Consider the following 25,553-nt stretch of genomic DNA (forward strand, 5'->3'; position numbering starts at 1 on the left):
GTGTGACGACTTGACGTTGCCGGCGCTTGGAACGCGGAAGTGGTGAGTATATCTCCGTATGCCTCCCCGCCGCCGAGCCGCACTTGCCACCGCTAAACGGAGGGGGAGAGAGGCAGAAGGAGGGGTCCCAGGTGAGGGAGGGGGGGGATATTTCTTCCCTCCCCACCGCTGCCTCCACTGCCCCTCCTTCTAGCGCTACTTCCCCCCCCTCCTGCACCCTAAAGTAGGTACAGGTCTGGCGAGAGGCCAGACCTGTACGGCACACCGGGCAACATGCCGCGGCACACTAGTATGCCGCGGCACACTGGTTGGGAAACACTGTATTAGACAATAGAGAACTTTATAAGGGAGGAAGGTGGCCTGTAGACATTGAGGTTGGCCCGCGACTAGGTCCCAGTGTACAATTTCGGCCAACTATGCATTTGAGTTTGACACCCCTGCTCTAGTTTGTTTTGATAGATCCAGATTATAACACCTCCAAGCTCACTAGAGCTGCGCTGATATGACTCCCCTTACAAGGCCCATGGTATAACAGATACATTGTCCTTACTCTCTCACGTTGCCTATCATGCTTGTGATAATAAAGTACTTCATGTTCCCATGATGATAATTTATGCTGTAACTGTGTGCTGTTATTTCATCAGGTCATATGGAAAGCTGTGATCATCTCTTGTTTGTCAGGGACTCCAATAAAATGTTTAAAATAGATTTGTATAACGCCATTATATTCAGTTACAGCTGCATTCAAAGAGGACCTGTATCTGGGACTGAACTTCATCTCAATCAGTATTATTATTTGTATGTATTTATATAGCACTGACATCTTACGAAGCACTTTACAGAGTACAAAGTCATGTCACTGACTGTCATCAGAGGAGCTCACACTCTAATCCCTACCACAGTCATAAGGTGGGCATGCATATAGCAATATTGCGGCCTGATTGACCATTCGTTTTGATTATTCGAATGAAAATCGGTGCTGCAACAAGCATGCCTGATCGACGATTTGACTCATTTTGGGCCGAAATCGGTAAAATGTATCAATTGCACAAGTTGGAAAATCTAAGTCTGATCAGTGTGTGGTGGTAATGGCATGCGATGTCGCTACTACCAATGAATGCGTCGGACCAGTGGCGTAGCTAAGGAGCTGTGGGCCCCGATGCAAGTTTTACATTGGGCCCTCCAAGCGCTCTATACATAACAATTGCTACGGCACACACCAAAACCTGCCAATGGCAACTACAGTGTCAGAGGTGCAAGAAGGGGATGGGGAACAGTTTGTTAATGATTACCACTATTCAAAGTATCTATAGAAGTGATTATTATGAGAACAGGACCAATAGAGAGCTAATACTGTAGTTGAGGGAGGGCCCTTTGGGGCCCCTCTGGCCCCGATGCGGTCGCAACCTCTGCAACCCCTATTGCTACGTCCCTGGGTCAGATCCCGCAGCCGATGTACCCCCAAATGTAAATGTTCTGCAGATGATTGTCTGTTAAACAAGGTGTGTATGAGATCTGCAGATATCATAGACTATGAATGCATTTTGCAGCAACAGATCTTTAGCAGATACTGATCTTTTGTGTCTGTACAGCATCTGTGTGTGCAGCATCTGTCTGTGCAGCATCTGTGTCTGTGTGCAGCATCTGTCTGTGCAGCATCTGTGTCTGTACAGCATCTGTGTGTGCAGCATCTTGCAAAGATTTTTATCTGATGGGGAGTTCAGCTCCATAGAATAGGCTGTGTAGAGTATGGCTCTTATACTACAGGGAAGGGGGTAAAATTGGTCTATGATCTTGAGTTTTCCAAAGACTTTTATCTCAAGTGTGTATGTAAGCCTGGTATACACATCAAATTTTGATTGCCCAATTCTATGTAGTATGGGGGCTTACCTATAAAATCTGTTCATATTATTAAAAATCTGTTGGCTCTTATACTACATGGCGATGGTAAGATTGGTCAGTGATTGGTCATTTAAAATTACATGTGTGTATGCACCTTTACTGCAGTACGGGACACATCCCTTCACGGAAGCAGTGATAGCCCAATGGAGCTTTCACATTGATCACAGCAGAGACATGGAGGAGTGTACTTAGAGCTCCTTACTAAGGTATGGTAAGTATTTAACTTTTCTTTTTTCTTGACCACAGGTACCCTTTAGTTTCATAGGAGGAAAATGCCCCTGAGATTTTGTGGGAAAACCATGTATAGGAGTGGTATATACTGTATATAAATCTCTTTCACAGACACCCACTTATAAAAGGTAAAACATCATGTTTATGGAGTAGAGATTTAAAGAGACTCTGAAGCGAGAATAAATCTCGCTTCAGAGCTCATACTTAGCAGGGGCATGTGTGCCCCTGCTAAACCGCTAACGCGCCACTAAACGGGGGTCCCTTCACCCTCAAACGCACCCCCGCAAGACTTGGTCATAGTCTTGGTCGTAAATCTTGTCTTCCTGGAGGCAGGGCTAATGGCTGCAGCCCTGCCTCCAGTCGCATCTATCAGACGCGCATCGCCGCCTCTCCCCCGCCCCTATCAGTGAAGGAAGAATGAGAGGGGCGGGGGAGAGGCGGAGATACGCGTCTGACAGACGCACGTGGGGCAGGGCTAAGGCGGTTAGCCGTGCCCCAATGCGGAAGCGCTCCCCCGCTTTACGGAGGGGATTTGGGGGTGAAGGGACCCCCGTTAAGCCGCGGGATAGCGTCGGTTTAGCAGGGGCACACATGCCCCTGCTATCTATGAGGTCTGAAGCGAGATTTATTCTCGCTTCAGACTCTCTTTAAATGCATCTAATATAGAGCATATGCATCTGAGAATAAAACATTGGTAGCGATCCAGGGACCCCTCCTTCCCCCCCCCAAAATAAAATGTATAATATATATATATATATATATATATATATATATATATACATCCTATATAATAATTGGCAAGTGTCTCTGTGTCCCTTGTCCCTGTGTGTGTGTCTGTGAACCTCATTGCATTGTGGGAAATAACAGCTTTTTCCAACTGCCAAGCAAGCAACATCTCCCTCTGTGCATATACTTTGGACAGCGATGGTGGATGGGCAATCGGGACGTGCCTGTGTGGGGTGGGGGTGCTGTGGCCTAGTTGTCATCCTTCCACTCCTGGCTCTTCTGTAAGTGGCCCAAAAGTTCTCCAGTCGGTAGCTAAAACGCAAACTCTTAGCCTGCACCATTTCTGAGCGATTTTTAGCGATTAGTGCTTCAATGTTAAAGATAAGAGCGCTTCAAAATCACCCCAAAAGTGCTGGCCTGTTCACAATCCTCAGCGTTTTTCCAGCACTTTTACTCAGTCGATACTGCAGATTACCCACAAGACAGAGCAGATTACCCATAAAACAACTCTGTTTCCTATCTAGCAACCATTTCCTGTATGGGAGAGCTAAACGCAAATCGCTGCAAAATGCTGAAAAACGCTATCTCATACAGTGAAAAAACGCTGAAACACCTATGGAGGAAAACGCCAGAAAAAAGCTCAGCGTTTTCCTAAGTGTTTAGCGATTTATAGTGTGAATGGGGCCTCAATGTGCAGAAAAACGCACGCAGAAAACTGAAAGACAAGTGTGTTCCCTGCCTCATTGTCTCAGGTTCTCTTTAACTCAGGCATGTGTACGGGGCTTTACTCCAACACCTATTTTCTGTAAGGCACAGAACACACTTTCCTTTTTTCTGCACCCGTTTTTCTGCACACCAAGTGTGCTTCTATGCAGGAAAACCGTGCGCGTTTATTCACAGCAGCTGATGTAATTGAGAGAGAAAACTGACAAAATGTATAGAGCCGCCCATCATGCAGAATGTCAGTTTTTTTCTGCGCGCAAAAAACATTGAGTGAACTAGCCCATTGATTAACATGAGTTCTATGTTTTTCTGTGCAAAAAAAAAGCGTACGAAAACAGTCAAGTGTGCTCCCTGCCTAAATACATTTTCCACAAGTAGCTGTCTGTGGTCAGGCAGCCATATTCCTCCTCCTTGCACTGGAGCAGCAGGGACATTTTAGGTAAAAAGAGCTGAGGCCGAGGGCATAATGATAAATCTGGGATTTCTTACATCTTCACACTGCACTGATTATAAATATAACACCAGAAATGTTCCCCACTGTCATGGCATGTATAAAAAGGAGAAAGATATGCCAGCCTCCATCACTTCAGGTCCCTTTAAGACTGCAGACAGTTCTGGAAGTGAGGCGGAGCTTAACGAGGCTGAAGTAGACTGGGAGGAGTCTCTGAGGATGGAGCCACATGCTGAGAGAACTGATAGTAGGCCTAGGCCTCATCTTGCCTGTTCTGATTATGAGCTCCTGGATGGGTGTTGTGGGTTTCTGTGGAGGGCAGATGTCTGGATCCTGCCAGCTGCAATATGGACTTCTCTACAGGACTGTTTCTGCGGTGATCTTTATTCTCCTTACCTCAGAACCAATGGCCTGTGGTTTCTGCACCTGACATGTGACTGGCAACGGGGGCTGTCCCCCTACACCTCATGCAAGGTAAGCCTTTGAGCCCATTTCCTCTACGTCATACATGTCAAACTACGACCCATGGGCCAAATTTGGACCTCAGAGCCATTATGTTTGGCCTCGAAGTGGTTTCCCCACTTCACTCTGCATTCTGTTTGGCCCACTTTATACAACCAGGGAAAAAATATTAGAGGTGAAGGCAGCCCTAGAACACCAGGGAAGGTTTATGGGGGAGGGAGGGGGAAAGCACTATGGGGCTTTGAGGGGGACTATTAGACAAATGGGAACTTTATAAGGGTTTGTCCACACTAGGGGCACTTTTGGGTTTGTTTAAAGAGAACCTGTACTGAGTAAAAATATTTAAAATAAACACATGTGGTAACTTCAAATGAACATTACATAGTTACCTTGCCATCAGTTCCTCTCAGAAGCTCACCATTTTCTTCTGACAATAATCCCTTCCAGTTCTGACAACATTTTGTCAGATCTGAAATATATCAGTTGCTGTCAGTAAAATATCAGTTGCTGTCAGTTAGAGCTGAGAGGAAAACTGATGTACCAGGTAATGTCCATGTTTCCCTATGGCTCAAGTGGGCAATGTTACAGTTTAACTGTGTGCTGACCAGAAAGCTGTTATGGGTAATGGCCATTTTCAAAATGGAGGACGGAAAATTACATTGATCACAGTGAACAAACAGGACGTGGGACAGGAGAAAGACACTGAGGAGTAGACTACATGGAAGGTAAGTATGACTTGTGTATGCTTATTTTGACTTTTAATTTTCAGTTCAGGTTTTCTTTAACCAGTTCGCATTCAGTCTTTTTTCGCTTCATGCATCCGAACAATGTTCACCTCCCATTCATTAGCCTATAACTTTATTACTACTTATCACAATGAACTGATCTATATCTTGTTTTTTCCGCCACCAATTAGGCGTTCTTTGGGGGGTACATTTTACTAAGAGCCACTTTACTGTAAATGCATTTTAAAAGGAAGAATAAGAAAAAAACTGAAACAAATCATTATTTCTCACTTTTCGGCAATTATAGTTTTAAAATAATACATGCCTCCATAATTAAAACCCACGTATTGTATATGCCCATTTGTCCCGGTTATTACACCATTTAAATTATGTCCCTATCACAATGTATGGCGACAATATTTTATTTGGAAATAAAAGTGCATTTTTTCCGTTTTGCATTCATCACTATTTACAAGCTTATAATAAAAAAAAAAAAGAAATATTTCATCTTTACATAGATATTTAAAAAGTTTAGACCCTTAGGTAAATATTTGTGGTTTTTTTTTTTATTGTAATGTTTTTTTGTTTTTTTTAATTAAACATTTTATGTGGGTATTTTTGGGAGGGTGGGATTGAAATTGTATTTTTTTTTGTAAATATATGTGTATTTTTATTTTTATTTAACATTTAGATGTAGTTTACTTTTTGGCCACAAGATGGCAGCCATGAGTTGTTTACAGTGACGTCACTCTAAGCGTACCACGTACGCTTAGAGCGACATAGGAAGCAGAAAAAGCGTAGCTTCCGAGAGAAGCTGTCGCTTTTTCTGCGGGGGAGAGGAATCAGTGATCGGGCACCGTTGCCCGATTCACTGATTCACTGGCTAACAAACCGCCGGCCGGGAGCGCGCGTGCGGCCGCGTGGACGCGCAGGAGCGCACATGGCTTCCTGGACGTGAGTTTCACGTCCAGGAATGTCAAATAGTTAAGCACCGACGATTTTCAAAATACCCCTAAAAGCGCTTGTGCAATGATTCCCTATGACATACCTCCCAACTTTTTGAGATGAGAAAAAGGGACACTTAAGCCACGCCCCTGTCACACCCTTGGCCACGCCCTCACCACACCTCTAGTCATGCATACCATAAAGATTTCATAAGAAAAATATGTTGTTTTATAATTCAAACCACACTGGTCCTTTCTATCCTGGTTCATTTTACTTCATAGTAACATTTCAAAATTAGTATTATATCAATTTAAAGGATGGGAATAAAGTTTAGAGTCAATCAAACACATTTTTAGTATAGAACTATATATATTTACATAGAAATAGGGACAAATGAGGGTGAAAGAGGGTCTGTCCCTCCAAAAAAGGGACAGTTGGGAGCTATGGTATATGTATCCAGAGGTATTTGTCCCCAGTATATGTAGGCAGGGGTATATGCCCCAGTATATGTAGCCAGAGGTATTTGTCCCCAGTATATGTAGGTAGGGGTATATGTAGGCAGGGGTATATGCCCCAGTATATGTAGGCAGGTATAGATGTCCCCAGAATATGTAGGCAGGGGTATATGTCCCCAGAATATGTAGGCAGGGGTATATGTCCCCAGTATATGTAGGCAGGGGTATATGTCCCCAGTATATGTAGCCAGGTGTATATGTCCCCAGTATATGTAGGCAGGGGTATATGTCCCCAGTATATGTAGCCGAGGTATATGTCCCCAGTATATGTAGGCAGGTAAAGATGTCCCCAGAATATGTAGGCAGGGGTATATGTAGGCAGGTGTATATGTCCCCAGTATATGTAGGCAGGTGTATATGTAGGCAGGTGTATATGTAGGCAGGTGTATATGTCCCCAGTATATGTAGGCAGGTGTATATGTAGCCAGGTGTATATGTCCCAGTATATGCAGCCATGGGTATATGTCCCCAGTATATATAGCCAGGTGTATATGTCCCCAGTATATGTAGCCGGGGTATATGTCCCCAGTATATGTAGGCAGGTAAAGATGTCCCCAGTATATGTAGCCAGGTGTATATGTAGCCAGGTGTATATGTCCCAAGTATATGTAGGCAGGTGTATATGTCCCCAGTGTATGTAGGCAGGTGTATATGTAGCCAGGGGTATATGTCCCCAGTATATGTAGCCAGGGGTATATGTCCCCAGTATATGTAGGCAGGTGTATATGTCCCCAGTATATGTAGCCAGGTGTATATGTCCCCAGTATATGTAGGCAGGTGTATATGTCCCCAGTATATGTAGGCAGGTGTATATGTAGCCAGGGGTATATGTCCCCAGTATATGTAGCCAGGGGTATATGTCCCCAGTATATGTAGCCAGGGGTATATGTCCCCAGTATATGTAGCCAGGGGTATATGAATGTCTCAAGTAAATGTAGGCAGGTGTATATGTCCCCAGTATATGTAGCCAGGGGTATATGTCCCCAGTATATGTAGCCAGGGGTATATGTCCCCAGTATATGTAGCCAGGGGTATATGTCCCCAGTATATGTAGCCAGGGGTATATGAATGTCTCAAGTAAATGTAGGCAGGTGTATATGTCCCCAGTATATGTAGCCAGGGGTATATGTCCCCAGTATATGTAGCCAGGGGTATATGAATGTCCCCAGTATATGTAGCCAGGGGCATTGGGCAGAAGAGGAAAGAAAAGATCAAGGCACCAGCCGCAAAACAGTGTACTAATGCGGCGGGGAGCAGAGCGGACATCACTCCTTCCTCCCTCTCCATCATGGCCCCCCTCGTGAGTCCCCATCATGAAATGGAGAGATCGTGCGCAGCGGCCAGCGGGTGTTTATATTACATACCGTTCCAGCGGCCGGCTTCCTACTTCCTGTTTTAACAGGAAGTAGGAAGTCGGTCAACGAAAAGCCGAAGCCGGTCACAGAAAACTCTCAATAAATCGCTCAGCGCTCGCGATAGCTCTGGTCATTTATGATGTGAACAAGGCCTAAGGAAGAAAGGTGACCAGTAGACATTGAGGTTGGCCTGCGACTTGGTCCCGGTGTACAATTTCCGCCCACTTTGTTTTTGAGTTTGACTCCCCTGCTCTAGGTACAAATTTGAGCATTTTTTTTCAGCACTCCTTCGCACAGCATTGATTTGCTATGGGCCTGTTTCCATTAGATGCAGAAATTGCATGCAGGGAAATATATATATATTTCCAATGTTGCATGCTGTACCGCCTGCAGATGTTTTTGCACACGCTATCAATAATGACAACAGAGCTTCCTTCTTGTAATAAATGGACAAAGACATTTTTTTTTGTGAAAGTGCATGCAAATTTGCATTTAAAAATCACACATGTGTATGCGAATTGCAAGCAAGTTTTGCATCCGGAAATTCAATTGTGAATGGCATGCTTCTAAAGGAAACCTAGAGGGACGGTAACCTGGCAGAGGGCTTTGGAAGACCTACCATCCCCCAGGCAGTTAACTTTGGGACACTGTGTGACAGGACTAGTTAGCTATAGCCTGACAGTCCACACTTTTACCTTTTTACCCCTTCTGGCGGTCTATTAAAAACCGCCAGGGGGCAGCGCAGCAGTTTTTTAATTTTTTTTTTTTTAAATCATGTAGCGAGCCTAGCGGCAAATCAGCGCGGAGCGGCGGCGATCGGAGTGCACACGCAGCTAGCAAAGTGCTAGCTGCGTGTAGCAAAAAAAAAAAAAAATAATTATGTAAATCGGCCCAGCAGGGCCTGAGAAATCCTCCTGCGCGGCTTACCCTGAACTACGTTCGGGGTTACCGCCGGGAAGGTTAAACGGAACTTGAAGTGAGAAGTATATGGAGGCTGCTATATTTATTTCCTTTTCAACAATACCAGTTGCCTGGCAGCCCTGCTGATCTATTTGGCTACAGTAGTGTCTGAATCACACCAGAAACAAGCATACACCTAATCTAGTCTGATGTGACAATAATGTCAGTAACACCTGATCTGCTGCATGCTTGTCTAGGGGCTGTGGCTAAACGTTCTAGAGGCAGAGGATCAGCAGCGCAGCCAGGCAACTGGTATTGCTTAAAATGAGATAAATATGGCAGCCTATATGTGCGTATGAAGGAAATCGCAGCCGGGAGACTTGGGCGCAGGATGCAGCCGATATACGGCTTATCCTGCTGCTGCTCAAGTCCCGGTGGCGGTAATTACTATCCCCCCTCCATGTCCACGTGGATGGTGGGGAGTGATGTAATTCGGTTGCCAGCTTTTGCTGGCGGCCGAATTAGTGTTTTTTAAAAGTAACTGCAGCTCCGTCTCCTGACGGCGCCGAAGTTACTCACTGAGCGCCGCTATAGCTGTAATTCCTATTACGGTCTATGGTGACGCCGGCTGTGTCCAAATCTCCTGCTGTATACTCCTTGTGTTCGCTCCATATGCCCTTCGCTTCAGGCGCTCTTTATTTAACTTGTCCCCTCTCAGCTTACTGGTATTTGCTTTCTTGTTGCTAAATGCAAAGGGTCTCAGGGCTGTTTCACACCAAGAAGCGCTAGAAATTATTGATTTTGGCGCAATGTTTCGCATGTGATTTGAAGTGACTTTTCACAGCCCTTTTGCTTGTTTATACTTCTAGAACTGCGCCAAAAATACTTCACGCAGGTGTGAAAAAGCCCATTTGCGATCAGAAAAGCTCTTTAAAGGTGCTTTTGCTGGGTAACTGGGCTGGTTCACACTTTAATTTGCAAAACACATGTTGGCACTAATCTATTTTAGGGAATCCAGCAGGAAATCTCATAGGGTGCAGTTATCCAATCACAGCACCCTATACAGCACGAAGCGTCGTGATTCGCTGAATAGTGTGACCATAGTTTACAGCAACCTATTTGAAACACAAAAGTTAGAGAGGGTGCCTTCCGCCCAATCACGTTCGTGGATTTTCCCTATGAGCTTTCCTGCTGGGTTGATTTCAGCACAAAAGTTTTTGGGATTCGGTCCGTGCATAAATACTTAGTGTCCCTCGCTGTCTCCACCTTGCTCCGCACACACACGCCCCCATGTGGTTGTTGATGAATTGACATCACACATGCGCCCACGTTATGCCGGCAACCACATGGGGCGCACGTGTGTGAGGAAGAGGAGGGAGACAGTCCCGATATAGCACGTCAACCCAAGAGCATGTCCCATCAATACAAACAGCCAATTTCGGCCCAAAGTTGACTGCATCGTTGATCGGGCTGTTTCCTATGTAGTAGCCAATTGTGCCATTTCCTCTGAATTTTATTTCCCCAAGATCTGGGGCGGGGCATTAACTGGGTGTCTGGCTGTATATTTCCTTTTCAGCCAACCCACCAGGGGAGACATGAGAACGTATAGGTGACTATTGATAGTTACCCCAGCATGGTGCATGCTGATCTCTGCACAGTGTATCCAATTATACCCCTGCTTTATAGTTTTTATAATAAACACCCAGATTGACGGGACCACTCTCGGGTTAGGCTGATTTAGGTAAATTAAAGATCCCATGATCCCAAAATCCAAGGGCCCGTTCAGATCACAAATGCGGATGGCCATGCGTGTGGAACGCGTGCGGACCGCAACGCGTACGAACGCATGGCCATCCGCGTTTGTGTGCGTTGCGTGGCTGATCCCATCACTGAAAAGTGAATGGGACAGCCATGCGTTTTAGCAAAATCTGCGTGCAGCATGCGTTCCCGGACCGCACAGGTCCGGAACGCATGCAGTGTGAACATCAGACATTGCACTCTATGCAATGTCTGATGTCGTGCGTATAGGCCACCTGCACGCGTTTCCAAAACGCGGCTGGAAACGCGTGCAGTGTGAACGGGCCCTTAGGGCCCGTTTCCACTAGGAGCGGTGTGATGCGGCTGCATAGCCACATCGCACCGCGGGTGTCCTGAAACACATGCACGGCAATGGAAAAGTTTCAACTGCGTACATGTTGTGCGGAGCGGTGCAGAGCGATCCGAGAATCTGCAGCATGCTGCAGATTCTCGCACGGCCGCATCCGCGTCCCATCTCCTCCAATACACTTCCGCATCGGGAGATGCAGAAGTGATGCGGCGGAAGTGATGCAAGGTAGCCGCATTTGCATCACTTTAGTAGTGGAAACCGGCCCTTAAAGGACCATTCCAGCGAAAACAGTAAAGCTGGCCACTGACGGTCCAATTTCTAGCGAAAAATCGTTCGAGCGATCAGAAATTCTGATCGGATTGGTTGTAAATAATCTCCATTGGTGGACACAATCGATTATGAACGAGTGAAAAAAAATGTCGCCCGAATGAATTTTCGTCAACGAAAATTTGGATTTTCTTGGTGGTCGTGATAGATCGGAAGCAATGATTGGTTAGTTGATGGTGTAGTGAACGATTTTTCGTCCGATCAGAATTTCTGATCGCTCGAACGATTTTTCGCTAGAAATTGGACCGTCAGTGGCCAGCTTAAGTAGTTCAAATCTGACAGAACCGATTCTCAGGGATTTATTTATTTATTTATTTATTTTTAAAGCATTTCCTGAACGGCAGTTTAACTCCCAAAATAGTAACATGCCAGCCAAGTTTCCTACACACTTGCAGACTATTTTGTCCATTAGACTTAGCAACTGCTGTTCAGGAAATGCTTTTGAATACAAAAGAAAACCCTGAGAATCCCCCATGAGGAGATGGATCAGTCCAAAACCTGTCGGTTCTGTCAAATTTGAACTGCTTACTTTTTTTTTTCGCTGGAGTGGTTCTATAATAGTATTTTTAGAAAACACTAACGCATTTCTTTATTTATGATGAACAGTACAGGCCATAATTCAGTTCATATTGAATAGTTAATCCCAGCATCGCGGTTGTTTCGATGAATGCTCTTCATTAGCGGTTGCTTCTCCTTCCCACGTCTCTGGCGTTGTTATACGCGGACATCGGCCCATGAGATCATCCCCGGTCACCCCAGGAAGCCGGGGCGAGACGTCTCTCTGATAGAGGGAGTGTTAGATTGATGCTTGGAGGGAGGTGTTCATCTGCACATCCCTTGTGGCATTTCACATAATGAAACATATATGGAGTCTGAGGATGTGAAGTCTTCCTCTACAGATAAGGGAATTGGCTTGGCAGCCTTGCTCAGGAAGATGCTCTGCAGCTGTTCTGTGCTGTTTCATCAGCATGCCGGGCTTCTCTCGTGTGTGCCGGATAGGCAAGTGATGACGGCTGCTCACAGATAATACAGCTCCTCTGGTCTGTGGCCCTGACTACCGTCAGATACTTACATTCTTGTTTAGGGTTCTTGTGATTCATGCAATTACCTGGTACAGAGCAGGATCATCCACCAGGCAACTTGGGCAGGTGTCAAGGGGCCCTTTTTCTGACCTCTCTCCATTTCAGCTTACCAAAAAGACCACAAGGGTGTGCCAAATCCCCTACCTTGCCTAGGGTTCCATTACATTTACATCTTAATCCATCTCTGGGTACACCAGGGAGAGGGAGGGCAACCCCACAATTCACCATTGGAGCTCTGCTGATTTATCAACTCCAAGTGTGTTTAACCTGTTCTCGGAACAAACACAGTATATCTACGCCCCTTGAGACTTCATCTTAGCTTCAGGGGCGTAGATGTATACGTACCTCACCCTGATCGCTGCGCTGCACGCTCCCGCATGTGTTCTCGTCGCTTCTGTTAGTAGACTGATCCGTGAATGGGAACACATGTTCCCATGATCAATGATTACCAGCATCAGTGAGATGCCAGCGGTCATTGACAAAGTGAAAATAAAAAGATACACACAACATTTCCAGTGCACTGTTCACAGTACATAGGAATATTAAGTGGGGGACATCTAGTGGACAAATAGTAAAATTACACCTACATACATAAAATTAAATACAGATAAATAAAATCCCCATTAATTAACCCCTTACCATAGTTACCAAAATAAACACTTGTAATTAAAAAAAAAACAAAAAACAAAACTAGGTGGGGCACGACAGAAGAATGCAGGGATGGCGTAACTGTGCTTACAGCAAAGGAGGAGGATGAGATGACAAAAAGAGCCTGGGGAGAACACTGTGTGTGATCTCTTGGTAGTTGAAGTGGATCTCAAAGCAAGGCTAAGGGCCTGTTTCTACAACATGCAGAATGGATGCAGAAAAACTGATGCCAATGAATGCCTATGGGCCTGTTTCCACTAAACGCGATTTTTCTGATGCAGATTTTCCCATAGGCATTCATTGTAGTCAGCTTTTCTGCATCCAATCTGCGTGTAGTGGAAACAGGCTCATAATGATGCAGCAACAGCAGAGTAACCCAACGATACAGTGGTGGAACCCAGAAGAGATGGGAGGGTATGAAGATGAAGTGAGGAGACCCAGTGGTGGAACTGGGAGAGTAGTTATTGCAATTCCTCTCCAACACATTCCTATTACACAGCCTGGTCAGGTGAGTGGGGACATGCAGTGGAGGAGGACTGTGTATCCCCACCCAGTGTTGACAACCCTGGGCTGGAACTTTACCTGGATTGGAGGAAGCTTACAGAGGCAGAGGGGGAAGGGACACAGGCGGGGAGCCGCGCTATACAGGAGGCGGGGGAGCAGCGCTGAATGACAGGGCAGAGGTAAATAACAGGCTAGCGACAATCTGCTTATCGCTAGCTTGACGGTTTTTAAATGGGGGACAGGAGAGCCGGGGGGGGGGGGGGGGCAGGGGGGGGGGTGGAGGGGACTGGAGGAACGCTGGAAGGACATAGAGGCTGGGCATTGTATACAGAAAGTGCCTCTGTGTCCTAATAGGATTTGTCAAACCCACCTCAGTTTCTACACGGTCTATAAGGGTAATACACTATATTGGTGTCTATCTCTTCTGTCAGAACTCCTAACGGCTGAATACTACAAGGGGGATTTGCAACAAACGCACTGTGGCCATCAGCTGTGTGTGGTCCAGCGAGTGTTAGCCCTGTAGGGGCCACTGATATCTGTTGGCTTGGAGCGCCACTGCTGTAGACGCGTAAAAGCTTAGCTATTAGTCAGCTATGTGTACTGATTTTATTGCATTACGTAATAACAATGTTTCTGTTTGACTATGTTATCTATTAGCCGCCATTGTTATTACTGCTTTACATTTCCAGGGCCAATGTTTTCTGAAGTAACGCAAGATGCCCATGTGATCTGGTGTCTGGCCCTATCGTGTGATCCGGTGTCTGGCCCTATCGTGTGATCCGGTGTCTGGCCCTATCGTGTGATCCGGTGTCTGGCCGCATCGTTACGTTTGAATGATCCTCTGCGCTGCTCCATACTTTAAAAATGGTCCAATTTTGTCCCTGGTGAGTGTCAGTTCCGTAACTCTGCAGCCATTATGTAATCCTGCATCCTGCCTTCTCTCTGTGGTCGTCCTGTCATTCTCTATACAGCAACACCGCTGTTATAATGTAAAGAACAGTTATGCACCATTAAGTAATATTATTCATGTGTATAATAGCGCAGACCTCGGCGCTGACCCCTGTGGCAGATCTTTGTAACTGCACGTCTTTGTCTCACGCATGTCAGCCTGCCAAGGCCAAACTCAATTACCGCCAGTGTGTTTCCAAAGCCGGGCCGAGCACCTCGGTGCGTGGGAATATGATGTAGTGTGTCCATTTCTTTGCGGTGCACCTGCACTAACCTTCCTTCATTAGGAACTAGTCCTAAACTTCTCCTGTCTATAACTGTGGATATGTTTCTAGAACTTTATCCTCGTGGTGCTTGAGTCTCAGGTTCAAATCCTGGCCAGTGCACTAGCTCAATGGAATGTGTACGTTCTCCCTGTGCTTGGGTGGATTCCCACTGGGTACTCTGCTTGCTTACCAAAAACATACAGGTGGGTCAACCTTTTTGTCTCACTACATCCTGGATTTAAAATGGATTTTGTGTATTGGAGTAACAATATATATAGTGGCGTATCTAGAGGGGTACAGGCATGGCTCGTGGCATGCCTGCCCCCTCATGCTGCACCGCCATACTAGAGGGATTCCTCACTGCCTATACTGGGGGGAAGGCATTTATACTAGGAAACACCACTCACCATGTATACTGGGGGGGGGGGGGTAATTATATTGGGGGGCATCTCACAATACCTATACTGGGGGGCTAATTATACTGGGAGGCCTACTTTTGGGGTATACCTCTCACTACCTATACTGAGGTGACACCTGGGGGTGGGGGGTCAGCTACTTGTTTATCGTGGGGCAAGTGGCTACTTAATAATTTTATCTGGAGGCTGTGAACTGTTTATTTTATCTGGGAGCGTGTGACTGTTTATTTCTTTTATTTTGAGCTACTAGTACTTTAATTTTGAATTACTTAATTCTAATAATTAGGGGACGATGGCTACTCCATTTATGCATCTGGGGGCACAATAAATTCTGTTATTGGATAACCCTGCTGCTTAAATCTGGTATCTGAGGACAACACTTCTGCAATGTCCTGCGCCAAAAAAGGACAAAAGACGCAGACTACAATGAATATATGCCAGAAAAGAAGCTCTTATTATCGGGGGGGGGGGGGGGGGGTTGTAAATTCAGTGTGTGCCATAGGTGCTATATTACGCAGATGTGCCCCTGAATATATTTATAATATAGGTATAATAAAACAGGAAATGTGGGAGTGGATATGTATTCACACCCTTTCCTGCTAGGAAATATTCTCTAAGGCCAGGTTCACATTTGCGTTTTTTACCAAAACGGACCAGATGTCCGGATCCGTTCCGTCCGAATCTGGTCCGGATGCATCAGGTTGCAATCCGGATCCGGTCAGGATGCGGTTCGTTTGCATCCGGATTTTCATCCGTTACGGATCCGGTTGCTATCCGGATCTGTTTTTAAAGAGTTAAGACTATATAAATTACTGGGGTCTGGGAGGTCTGCAGAAGCCCTGGAGTCATTGTTGGAGACAGCCTGACGTGTGGAGACCATCCTTGGATAGAGAGACTGCAGTTTAGACCATGGATCCAGTGTATTTTTACTCATTTTACCTGGGAATTGTCTCCTTTTTAATTTTTACCTACTACTATGTGGGAAGGAAGCGTGCTCCTCGCAGGAGATGGTGGGTGCACCCTCTACTCATGAGAAGGCAAAGGAAGGGAGAGTTCCAGACCCTCTACCAGGACCTTAGACGACACCCAGAGACGTTCTACAGCTATACCCGGATGTCCATACCACTGTCAGTATCCAGACCTAAACACACCACTACCACTATCCCTAAACACCCCACCCTCACCCCCACAACACCTCACCCCTGTATACCTAGCTAAACACACCACCCCCACCCTCCACAAAACACCCAGACCCCTCTAAACACACCTCCCCCATCCTCCAATGCTGGGCCCATGTGTCACCATCCACAATGGCTGCTATCACCATAGAAAACGCTACGGAAGTGGGGTAGATAGGCCGGATTTTATAGCCAGTGTGTTGTCATTTCAGTTTCTCATTGGTTTCTGCTGTGCGGATGGTGTAGTCAGGATCCGGTCCGGGTGCGGCGGCCGGATGAAACGTACGGCAAAAATAGCGCAGGTTGGAAAATCCGGACCGTGGCGCAGAGTCCGGATCCGGTCAGTGAGGAACGGACGAGTGTTTACGGATCCATAGAGTTACATTGGATCGCCGAACGTCCGTTCCGTTTTGTACAATATACGGTCCGGAAAATCCTGACGGCGAACGCTTATGTGAACCAGGCCTAAGCTAACCAGGCCACTAAAAGTGGCTTTGAACGCACATTTACTTTTTTTTTTTATTAAATCATTCTTCAGTTACAGCTGTGTTAACATATGTATTTTCTAGCTTACCACAAGTTGGCATTAGTTGTTTACAAGTTCTACTGTTTATCTTCCTCGTGTTGGGTCTGTAGTCACTGTTAAAGGACCACCATTGTGAAAAATGGTAAAATATTTATAAAAAGTACATTTCTCCACAAATTACTTTTCTCCTATGTTGCTGTCGTTTACAGTAGGCTGTAAAAATATGACAGGTTTTGAAGTAGTCCATCTCCTCGTGGGGGATTTATAGTATTTTACTTCAATCTGTACGAAAGCACCCCCTGGAAAGGATCTGTAGAAGGTTGCTGACTCTCCTACTCGCTTCCCGCCTATTTTGGTAGTTAAACCGAGCAACTGCCTTTATGTAAGTGCTCTTGAAAATGAAGAGAACCCTGTGAATCGCCCATGAGGCGATAGACCAGTTCAAAACTTGTCAGGTTTTTACTGCCTACTGTAAGCGACCACAACACAGGATAAAAGTATTTTCTAGTGCATTATACTCTGGGAGAGATGTACATTTTATACCTACCATACACATTCATTTTAAATATTAGTTTTTCACAATAGTGGTTCTTTAACTACCTAACGACCACGCCACGCCAATTGGTGTGAACGCGGCAGCAGCTTCAGGACCACCTAACGCCAACTGGCGGTAAGTCCTGGGGCGGGTTTTGTAAAAGATCATCTTCCGCTTGAATGACGGAGCTCCACTCCGTCATCTAGTCTCACAGCGGCGGTCGCCGCTAGGAGGCTGTTAGAAGCCGTCTATTTGCATGGTACAACACTGCGATCTACGGCAGCGCTGTTTGTCAGGTCTGTCCCCCTGGGAGGCAGGAGAGTGATCGGCTCTCATAGGCTGTCTGAGAGCCGATCGCATTAATTGGCTGGTGGGCGGAGGAAGGATTACAAAAATACAAAAAAAAAGTCATATTTATTAAAAAATAAAACAAATATTTGTAAAAGGAAAAAAACACTCCAAGAGCAATCAGAGTCCACCAACAGAGAGCTCTGTTGGTGGGCAGGAAAAGGGGGGGGGGGATCACTTGTGTGCTGTGTTGGACAGCCCTGCAGCGAGGCCTTAAAGCTGCAGTGACCGTATTACTGAAAAATAGCCTGGTCACTAGCGGGTGTAAGCCCACGGTCCTCAAGTGGTTAAAGAGGAACTGCAGTGAAAATAACATTGGAAAAAAAGGCTTAATGTTTACAATAATTATGTATAAATGATTTAGTCAGTGTTTGCTCATTGTAAAATCTTTCCTCCCCCTGATTTACATTCTGAAATGTATCGCATGACGACATCTTTACTGCTGGGAGATGTCTGTAAAAGGAGATGCTGCTTTTTCGCAGGTGGAAAAGGCTGTTATTTCCCACAATGCAACATGGCTCTCACAGTGTGTCATACTGTGGGAGGGGTTTCACCACAATATCAGCCATACAGAGCTCCCTGATGATCCGTTTGAGAAAAGGAGTAGATTTCTCATGGGAAAGGGAGTATCAGCTACTGATTGGGATGAAGTTCAATACTTGGTAACTGTTCCTCTTTAACACTACATATCAGATGTCCTCGGCCGCTGAGGAAACAAGGAAAGGGACAGAGCCAAAGCTGTAAATTACATTTACGGGGGCCAAGGTAAAAATACATTTTTACATGTAAACATGACTAATTTACTGTGCTCTTATAGGAAATACAGTAAATAAACTGACTTCAGTTGATCAGGGCACCATTAAACCATTATAACAAAGTAAAAAGAATACGGTCCTACTACAAGTCTGATAAGAAAAGACCACCCACCAAAACTCACAGGACAGGCAAGATTGATAAGCGACGAATGCCCACAATAACTCACAGGCCAGGCAAGGCTGATAAGATATGGACACCCACTAAAACTCACAGTCTGGGGGAAGATTATAGGAAAAGTAAGCCCACCAACTCATAGGCCGGGCAGGGCAAGTCTTAAGGGGCCCATACGCTTACCGATTTTCCCGCCGATACACAGCCGATTTGATCACTGTGATCGAATCGGCTGTGAAATCGTTGCGCAAACGCTGACCGATTTTCGTCCGAAATCTATCATCCCTGTCTGTGCGGAAGATTTCGCTTGATCGCCGGCGGGTCAGGAGTGCGTTGATAGCGGCGTTCGAATGACTGACGCAATACATTATCTGTTCCGCTGCTCTGTCTCCGCGCTGGGCTCCGAGTCCGGCAGGCTTCACTTTTTCTGTCCCGGCAGGAAGTTTAAAGAGACACTGAAGCGAGAATAAATCTCGCTTCAGAGCTTATATTCAGCAGGAGCATGTGTGCCCCTGCTAAAACGCCGCTATCACGCGGCTAAACGGGGGTCCCTTACCTCCCAAATCCCCACCCCTGCAAAATCCACGACCAACTTGGTCGTAGATTTTGCTGCTCTTGAGGCAGGGCTAACGGCTGCAGCCCTGCCTCTAAGCGCCGTCTATCAGCGGCGCATCGCGCGCCTCTCCCCCACCCCTCTTGGCGAAGGAAGACAGAGGGGCGGGGGAGAGGCGGAGATACGCACTGATAGACGCGCGTGGAGGCAGGGCTGCGGCCATTAGCCCTGCCTCACCAGGAAGAGATCCCCGGGACTCCACCAGGGGATTTGGGAGGTAAGGGACCCCCGTTTAGCTGCGTGATAGCGGCGTTTTAGCAGGGGCACACATGCCCCTGCTGAATATAAGCTCTGAAGCGAGATTTATTCTTGCTTCAGAGTCTCTTTAAACAGTAGAGCACCCTCTACTGTGTAAACTTCCCCCGGCAGGAAGTAAAGTGAACCTGGAGGAGCCCAGAGCAGAGAAGAAGACAGGGGGGACTCGTGCCGGCTGGAGCAGGTAATGTATAGCGGGAAGGGGGGGGGCGGCAGCTTCACAGATGGCGAATCTATTGCATGCTGAAATCGATTCACTATCTGTTTGCAGTAAAAAGGCAGCCATACGATCCCTCTCTGATCAGATTCCATCAGAGAGGGATCTATCTGCTGGTCGATCTGATGGCAAATCGACCAGTGTATGGCCACCTTTATAAGAGAAAAAAGCCCACCAAAACTCCCAGGCCAGGCAAGGCTGATAAGATAAGAAAGCCCATCACAACTCACAGGCCAGACAAGGCTAATAAGCGACAACTGCTCACCAACTCACAGGCCGGGCAAGGCTAAGATAAGGAAGCACACCAAAAGTCTCAGGCAGGGCAAGGCTGATAAGGGAAGGAACTGCACCAAAACTCACAGGCTGGGAGAAGGTTAGTCCACCAAAACTCCAAGTTCACTGCTCAGATAAGACCAATAATGAACTTTTTGGCCATCATTAGAAATGCCAAGTACCCCATTCCAACAGTAAAGCATGGTGGCAGAGACAGAGAAACTATACATGAATGAAGGAAAGATGGCTAGCATCAATTACAGGAGATTTAAAGAAAAACCTGTTTCAGTGTGCTAGAGATAGGACACTGAAGGGAAGTAGACAATGATTCTAAACACACTACTACAGCTACACTCAAGAGGTTTAACCTCCCTGTCGTTCCGATTAATTGCGGCGCACGGCCGCGGGAGGGTTTTTTATAGTTATTTTTTTTTTTAACATGTAGCTAGCCTAGTGCTAGCTACATGCTTCCCCCCCCCCTCCCTTCGCTTTCCCACCCACCCCTCTGTTCTGAACGGGATTTCCTGTATGGGCTTCCCCCATCGCCATGGCGATGATCAGAATGACGTCATCGACGTCAGGGGGAGTCCCGATCCACCCCATAGCGCAGCCTGGCAGTGATTGGCCAGGCTGCGCAAGGGGTCTGCGGGGATGGGGCCCTCTCTCACGGCGGGTATCAGCGACGAGCGGCGGCGATTGGAACAAACTGCGTGTTTTGAAAAGAAATGTATGCAAATCGGCCCACCAGGTCCTGAGCGGTGCGCTGCGGCGTTACTGGACGAGCTGAGCTGAGTACCCCCCCCAAATTGCTGACAAGCTGCATGTCGGCAATTTATGAGGGGAAGGGAAGTTCCTTACAGGAGAGGCACTTCTGCAGAACGCAGACTCTGGCGTTATGATTGCCTCTTCCCCTGCTCTGATTGGCCAGCTCTGCCTCTCTCCTGTCCCTTCTAAGCTTCTGGCACGCCTCTCCAGCGCCTCTGTGCTTTGGGTTGAGACACAGTCGTGGCCATTTTTTTCCCCCATGTTTGGGCAATGGCAGGTCGTAGGAGCGGCGGTAATTGACTACCTTATCTGGCTAGGGTGTGTGTGTGCATGCGTGCGTGTTTAACATACTTTCCACCTTGAAAGCCACTCTTACCTAAGACCCAGAGAAGAGACTCCTGGATCACATAAAGTACAACTGACACCTGCAAAACAATTCAGGATATGAAACAAAAATTTTAATTCCTGTCTCTGAATACATCCAGAGGCCCTGTGCTCTCCTCTGTACCCCTTCATACAGCCTTCATCCCACTCAGGCCCATGTGATAGTTCACATGTATGGTGGCCAGGGAGGACAGAGCCAAGCACGTGGAATACAGCGCAGGAGATTTCGGCGCAGCCGGCGCCACCATAGACCGTAATAGGAATTACAGCTATAGCAGGCACAGTGAGTAACTTCGGTGCCGTCAGAAGACGGAGCTGAAGTTACTTTTAAAACACTATAATTCAGCCTCCAGCAATCGCTGGAAGCTGAATGTCCTCATTCCCCATTATCCACGTGGACCTGGAGGGGGAATAGTAATTAATTCCGCCGGGACTTGTGCAGCAGCAGGATAAGCCATATATTGGCTGTATCCTGCACCCAAGTCTCCCGGCAGCGATATTATACGTATGCGGACAGAGCAGTCCGGCCCAACCTACATTACATCTATCGAAGGCCTCAACCACGACTGCAGACAGCTGATCTGGACAGACACCCTTTATAAGCATAGACAGCAAATTAGCCGTACAACCTAGCAAGAAGCGAAACCAGGGCTTTCCATATAAAACAAACGAGGACAATGCTCGGTAAACAGACCTCAGCGTGGTCTAGACATAATCTAAGCTTAGCAGCACATCCCCATCAGCAGCACATGGACCTATAGGGGGAGACAGAGACTTCAGGCAGAGCCCACAGAACTCTGTACAACACAGAGAGACACACAGACCTATAAGGGGAGACATAGGATCAGAGATAAACACAGACGGTCGGATACAAGGAGACGCGTGGGGACCAGAAGCTCAGGTTGGCTTGGAAAAATTGCTGTGTAATAGGACCAGAGACTGGAGTACAGTGCCGATTCCCCCCACCACCACGCAGCCTCCATGTGAATCCCACGACTGGATTAAGTCCAGGAGGCGCACGGAGGGGTCGCTACCTGGTCATCGATAAAAAAAGATCCCCCTTTGTGCACGCTGGGTTTGCAGACTTAAGGGGGGCACGCTGCTGGATGTATGGATCTTACACAGGAGTCGAGACTGAGAGCGAGACAGTCTGGGATGTAGGAATCAGACAGGGTGCAGACAGTAGCATACTGCACCAGGGGCTTTATGTAAACACCACTGCCAAGGATGGTGATCGCAGAAAACCGCGCTGTAAGCATCTAAGCACCTGGCACGCCGTCTCCGTGGTACCGTACTGTCAGCATCTCCAGGTGAGACAGGGGTGGGACATGTCTGCCAGGGGAGGGAGGCTTGGCTGAGAGGAGAATCGGTACACCAGCATGCTCAAGGTGAACTTGCAAACTGACACCCAGCTTTTCCCGCCCCTCCTGCGTCTTCCTAGATTGTAAGCTCTCTGAGCGATGAAGCAGTATGATTGTTGCACACCATGCTGCTCTGATCCTCTCCAGTGGGCGTGCTTCCTGCCAAGACCCTTTTGTTAAAGTTTCTGATCTTTCCTGGCTTCAGAGGGGAATCAGTGCATTGAGAAACTGAGGGGGAACACGTGAAAGGGTTTGCCTGCATCCACTGCTGGGGTGCGCCCTGTTAGATTGTAAGCTCTTGGGTCCAAAGCCGCATTGACCATCAGATAGTGTTGCAGTAGCTTCTTCTTGGATATCACGAGAAACATTTGGTTTGTGAAAAGTTTTTAAAGGGCTGATTTGTGGAGGCAGGTGCAAAGCTAACCGGTGTGCAGGTGGTGCAAGTTTCCCTGAGCAACCAATCAGGTTTCAGCTGCTCGATGGAATATCATACTTCTGATTGGTTGCTCTTGTATTGTCTGGGTTTTCATTGCAGTTAATGGACTGGTACTCAGGTTGTTTCCTCAAGGCATCCTTTTAAAATGCAAGTTTTTGTGCATACATTTACATTTAAAGGAGAACTCTAACGAGAGGTATATGGAGGCTGCCATATTTATTTCCTTTTAAGCAATACCAGTTGCCTGGCAGCCCTGCTGGTCCATTTGGCTGAAGTAGTGGCTGAATCACACCAGAAACAAGCATGCAGCTAATCTTGTCATATCTGTCAAAATTGTCGGAAAAACCTGATCAGCTGCCTGCTTGTTCAGGGTCTATGGCTGAAAGTATTAGAGGCAGAGGAGCAGCAGGCTAGCCAGGTAACTGGTATTGCTTAAATGGAAATACATATGGCCGCCTCCATACACCTCTCTACAGTTCTCCTTTAAAGAACATCTGAAGTGAGAGCGATATGGAGGCTGCCATATTTATTTCTTTTTAAAGTGGACCTGAACTCTTGCACAGGAAAGAAGATTAACATAGAAAATGCTCCCTGTGTATATTTAGTGTCTAATTCCCCCTCATCTGTGACCAATCACAACTGTAATTTGATCTATCAGCTGTGTCAGCTCAGGAATCTTTTCTGCCACAGCAGAGCAGCTGATTTGTAAACACGGGATGTTAACCCTATGTCTGCTTCCATGAGAGCAGGAAGTAGACACACTGCGGATTTATTGCAGGATTTGTATCAGCTGTAACAAAGAAATGTTTTTCTGTAAAGGTCATTATGCTATTGCTTATCTTTTAGAGCTGAGAGGAAGTTCTGAGTTCAAGTCCACTTTAAACAATGCACATTGCCTGGCTGCCCTGCTGATCTCTTAAACATTAACCATAGATCCTGAACAAGCATGCAGATCACACGTTTGACTGCATTTGCTGCTGGCTTGTTCCTGGCATGTTATTCAAACACTACTGATGCATGAAAGATCTGCAGGATGTCAGGCAACTGGTATAGTTTAAATGACACCCGAATTGAGAAGGATATGGAGGCTGCTATATCTATTTTCTTTTTAAACAATGCAGATTGCCTGGCTGTCCTGCTGATCCTCTGCCACTAATACTTTAAGCCATAGACCCTGAACAAGCATGCAGGTCAGATGTTTGAATAACACACCTGAAGCAAGCATGTGGCTAATCCAATCAGGCACTACTGAGGCACAACACATCAGCAGGATGCCAGGTAACTGGTATTGTTTACAAGTAAATAAATATGGCAGCCACCATATTCCTTTAATTTCAGTTGTGCTTTGAAAGGAACCTGCAGTGCGAAAGCAAAATGAAATAAACAAGTCAGCCTCCCTATCCCTCTCCCATCGCGGTCCCTTTAACATCTAACTTGTTCACATGTATGTCAATGTAAAATGTTAGATTAGGCCTGACAATCAAATGCACTAGTATGTTCATGTTGGGGGGAGGTTAGTGTTTGGCGTAGATAGAGAAGGTTAGTGTTAGGCATGGAGAGGCAGGAGGTTAGTGTTAGGCATGGAGAGGGGGAGGTTAGTGTTAGGCATGGAGAGGGAGAGGTTAGTGTTAGGCATGGAGAGGGGGAGGTTAGTGTTAGGCATGGAGAGGAGGAGGTTAGTGTTAGGCATGGAGAGGAGGAGGTTAGTGTTAGGCATGGAGAGGGGGAGGTTAGTGTTAGGCATGGAGAGGGGGGGGGGGGGGGGTTAGTGTTAGGCAGGGAGAGGGGAGGCTAGTGTTAGGCATGGAGAGGCAGGAGGTGAGTGTTAGGCATGGAGAGGCAGGAGGTTTGTGTTAGGCATGGAGAGGGAGAGGTTAGTGTTAGGCTTGGAGAGGCAGGAGGTGAGTGTTAGGCAGGGAGAGGGGGAGGTTAGTGTTAGGCAGGGAGAGGGGGAGGTTCGTGTTAGGCAGGGAGAGGCAGGAGGTTAGTGTTAGGCATGGAGAGGGGAGGTTAGTGTTAGGCATGGAGAGGCAGGAGGTGAGTGTTAGGCATGGAGAGGGGAGGTTAGTGTTAGGCATGGAGAGGCAGGAGGTGAGTGTTAGGCATGGAGAGGGGGAGGTTAGTGTTAGGCAGGGAGAGGGGGGGGGGGTTAGTGTTAGGCAGGGAGAGGCAGGAGGTTAGTGTTAGGCATGGAGAGGCAGGAGGTTAGTGTTAGGCATGGAGAGGCAGGAGGTTAGTGTTAGGCATGGAGAGGCAGGAGGTTAGTGTTAGGCATGGAGAGGCAGGAGGTTAGTGTTAGGCATGGAGAGGCAGGAGGTTAGTGTTGGGCATGGAGAGGGGGAGGTTAGTGTTAGGCATGGAGACGTGGAGGTTAGTGTTAGGCATGGAGACGTGGATGTTAGTGTTAGGCAGGGAGAGGGGAGGCTAGTGCTAGGCAGGGAGAGGGGAGGCGAGTGTTAGGCAGGGAGAGGGGAGGCGAGTGTTAGGCAGGGAGAGGGGAGG

General features: G+C 46.9%; 1 protein-coding gene across 3 annotated transcripts in view; it reads left to right on the plus strand.

The window, feature by feature from the left end:
- The first annotated feature begins 3,017 nt into the window (after positions 1-3,017).
- The window catches only part of NCOA1 (nuclear receptor coactivator 1), a 712,820-nt gene continuing 690,284 nt past the window's right edge, over positions 3,018-25,553 (plus strand). The window contains exons 1-2 of one of the 3 annotated variants that reach the window (XM_068280070.1): positions 3,018-3,140; positions 14,293-14,487. The gene's annotated coding sequence lies outside the window, so the exon portion shown is untranslated. The other 2 variants (XM_068280071.1, XM_068280073.1) reach the window with 2 other exon arrangements.

This window comes from Hyperolius riggenbachi, chromosome 4, assembly GCF_040937935.1.
Source record: "Hyperolius riggenbachi isolate aHypRig1 chromosome 4, aHypRig1.pri, whole genome shotgun sequence".
Taxonomy (NCBI): domain Eukaryota; kingdom Metazoa; phylum Chordata; class Amphibia; order Anura; family Hyperoliidae; genus Hyperolius; species Hyperolius riggenbachi.